Source organism: Oncorhynchus keta, chromosome 34, assembly GCF_023373465.1.
Source record: "Oncorhynchus keta strain PuntledgeMale-10-30-2019 chromosome 34, Oket_V2, whole genome shotgun sequence".
Lineage (NCBI taxonomy): Eukaryota > Metazoa > Chordata > Actinopteri > Salmoniformes > Salmonidae > Oncorhynchus > Oncorhynchus keta.
Window position 1 is genome coordinate 72122542 of NC_068454.1, and position 4092 is coordinate 72126633.

A 4092-nucleotide genomic window follows, 5' to 3' on the forward strand; every position below is an offset into this window, starting at 1 on the left:
TCCTCCTCTTCATAGACAGGGAAAGACACAGGAGGAAGAGAGAGAGGAGTGTGTATGTGGAGGGTTAGGGGGTAATCTTAATGAAAAATAGATCACAAGAAACCAGCTGACAACAACAAAGTGATGCCTCACTTTTTTTGCATTAGCTAAAGATAGGGAGTATATATGCTAGGGATAGGGAGTATAAAGCATAGGGATAGGGAGTATATAGGCTAGGGATAGGGAGTATATAGCATAGGGATAGGGAGTATATAGGCTAGGGATAGGGAGTATATAGCATAGGGATAGGGAGTATATAGGCTAGGGATAGGGAGTATATAGCATAGGGATAGGGAGTATATAGGCTAGGGATAGGGAGTATATAGGCTAGCGATAGGGAGTGTATAGGCTAGGGATAGGGAGTGTATAGGCTAGGGATATGGAGTGTATAGGCTAGCGATAGGGACTATATAGGCTAGGGGTAGGGAGTATATAGGCTAGAGATAGGAAGTATATAAGCTAGGGATAGGGAGTATATATGCTAGCGATAGGGAGTGTATAGGCTAGGGATAGGGAGTATATAGGCTAGGGATAGGTAATATATAGGCTAGGGTTATGGAGTATATAGGCTAAGGATAGGGATTATATAGGCTAGGGATAGGGAGTATATAGGCTAGGGATAGGAAGTATATAGGCTAGGGATAGGGAGTATATAGGCTAGGGATAGGAAGTAAATAGGCTAGAGATAGGGAGTATATAGGCTAAGGATAGGGATTATATAGGCAAGGGATATGAAGTATATAGGCTAGGGATAGGGAGTATATAGGCTAGGGATAGGGAGTATATAGGCTAGGGATAGGAAGTATATAGGCTAAGGATAGGGAGTATATAGGCTAAGGATAGGGATTATATAGGCAAGGGATAGGAAGTATATCGGCTAGGGATAGGGAGTATATAGGCTAGGGATAGGAAGTATATAGGCTAGAGATAGGGAGTATATAGGCTAAGGATAGGGATTATATAGGCAAGGGATAGGAAGTATATCGGCTAGGGATAGGGAGTATATAGGCTAGGGATAGAAAGTATATAGGCTAGAGATAGGGAGTATATAGGCTAGGGATAGGAAGTATATAGGCTAGGGATAGGGAGTATATAGGCTAAGGATAGGGATTATATAGGCAATATTATTATTATATAGGCAAGGGATAGGAAGTATATACGCTAGGGATAGGAAGTATATAGGCTAGGGATAGGAAGTATATAGGCTAGGGATAGGAAGTATATAGGCTAGGGATAGGAAGTATATAGGCTAGGGATAGGAAGTATATAGGCTAGGGATAGGAAGTATATAGGCTAGGGATAGGACGTATATAGGCTAGTGATAGGAAGTATATAGGCTAGGGATAGGAAGTATATAGGCTAAGGATAGGAAGTATATAGGCTAGGGATAGGAAGTATATAGGCTAAGGATAGGAAGTATATAGGCTAGGGATAGGAAGTATATAGGCTAGGGATAGGGAGTATATAGGCTAAGGATAGGGATTATATAGGCAAGGGATAGGAAGTATATAGGCTAGGGAAAGGAAGTATATAGGCTAAGGATAGGGATTATATAGGCAAGGGATAGGAAGTATATCGGCTAGGGATAGGGAGTATATAGGCTAGGGATAGGGAGTATATAGGCTAGGGATAGGAAGTATATAGGCTAGAGATAGGGAGTATATAGGCTAGGGATAGGAAGTATATAGGCTAGGGATAGGGAGTATATAGGCTAAGGATAGGGATTATATAGGCAAGGAATAGGAAGTATATCGGCTAGGGATAGGGAGTATATAGGCTAGGGATAGGAAGTATATAGGCTAGGGATAGGGAGTATATAGGCTAAGGATAGGGATTATATAGGCAAGGGATAGGAAGTATAGAGACTAGGGATAGGAAGTATTTAGGCTAGGGATAGGAAGTATATAGGCTAGGGATAGGAACTATATAGGCTAAGGATAGGGATTATATAGGCAAGGGATAGGGAGTATATCGGCTAGGGGCGGTGGGTACATAGGCTAGGGATATGGAGTATATAGGCTATATAGGCGAGGGATAAGAAGTATATAGGCTAGGGATAGGAAGTATATAGGCTAGGGATAGGCTAGGGGAAGTATATAGGCTAGGGGTATGGGTATATAGGCTATATAGGCTAGGGATAGGAAGTATATAGGCTAGGGATAGGGAGTATATAGGCTATATAGGCTAGGGATAGGAAGTATATAGGCTAGGGATAGGAAGTATATAGGCTAGGGATAGGGAGTATATAGGCGAGGGATAGGAAGTATATAGGTTAGGGATAGGAAGTATATAGGCTAGGGATAGGAAGTATATAGGCTAGGGATAGGAAGTATATAGGCTAGGGATAGGGAGTATATAGGCTAGGGATAGGAAGTATATAGGCTAGGGATATGGAGTATATAGGCTAGGGATAGGAAGTATATAGGCTAGGGATAGGGAGTATATAGGCTAGGGATAGGGAGTATATAGGCTAGGGATAGGGAGTATATAGGCTAGGGATAGGGAGTATATAGGCTAGGGATAGGAAGTATATAGGCTAGGGATAGGGAGTATATAGGCTAGGGATAGGGAGTATATAGGCTTGGGATAGGGAGTATATAGGCTAGGGATAGGAAGTATATAGGCTAGGGATAGGGAGTATATAGGCTAAGGATAGGGATTATATAGGCAAGGGATAGGAAGTATAGAGACTAGGGATAGGAAGTATTTAGGCTAGGGATAGGAAGTATATAGGCTAGGGATAGGAACTATATAGGCTAAGGATAGGGATTATATAGGCAAGGGATAGGGAGTATATCGGCTAGGGGCGGTGGGTACATAGGCTAGGGATATGGAGTATATAGGCTATATAGGCGAGGGATAAGAAGTATATAGGCTAGGGATAGGAAGTATATAGGCTAGGGATAGGAAGTATATAGGCTAGGGGTATGGAGTATATAGGCTATATAGGCTAGGGATAGGAAGTATATAGGCTAGGGATAGGGAGTATATAGGCTATATAGGCTAGGGATAGGAAGTATATAGGCTAGGGATAGGAAGTATATAGGCTAGGGATAGGGAGTATATAGGCGAGGGATAGGAAGTATATAGGTTAGGGATAGGAAGTATATAGGCTAGGGATAGGAAGTATATAGGCTAGGGATAGGAAGTATATAGGCTAGGGATAGGGAGTATATAGGCTAGGGATAGGAAGTATATAGGCTAGGGATATGGAGTATATAGGCTAGGGATAGGAAGTATATATATAGGCTAGGGATAGGGGAGTATATAGGCTAGGGATAGGGAGTATATAGGCTTGGGATAGGGAGTATATAGGCTAGGGATAGGAAAATATAGGCTAGGCATAGGAAGTATATAGGCTAGGGATAGGGATTATATAGGCTAGGGATAGGGAGTATATAGGCTAGGGATAGGGAGTATATAGGCTAGGGATAGGAAGTATATAGGCTAGGGATAGGAAGTATATAGGCTAGGGATAGGGAGTATATAGGCTAGGGATAGGAAGTATATAGGCTAGGGATAGGGAGTATATAGGCTAGGGATAGGGAGTATATAGGCTAGGGATAGGGAGTATATAGGCTAGGGATAGGAAAATATAGGCTAGGCATAGGAAGTATATAGGCTAGGGATAGGGATTATATAGGCTAGGGATAGGGAGTATATAGGCTAGGGATAGGGAGTATATAGGCTAGGGATAGGAAGTATATAGGCTAGGGATAGGAAGTATATAGGCTAGGGATAGGGAGTATATAGGCTAGGGATAGGAAGTATATAGGCTAGGGATAGGGAGTATATAGGCTAGGGATAGGGAGTATATAGGCTAGGGATAGGGAGTATATAGGCTAGGGATAGGAAGTATATAGGCTTGGGACGGTGGGTACATACGGAAGCAATATCATTTCAAGTCTACTAGAATATCCTACATTTCTGTTGAAAATCTTCAATATGCCTGTACAGTGTAGTTGTAATATACAGCTGCAGCAGCAGGAGAGAGTGATTCCCCTGCTCATCCTTTCCGAGGGAGACTACAGAACTCAGTGTCTGGGGTTTGAG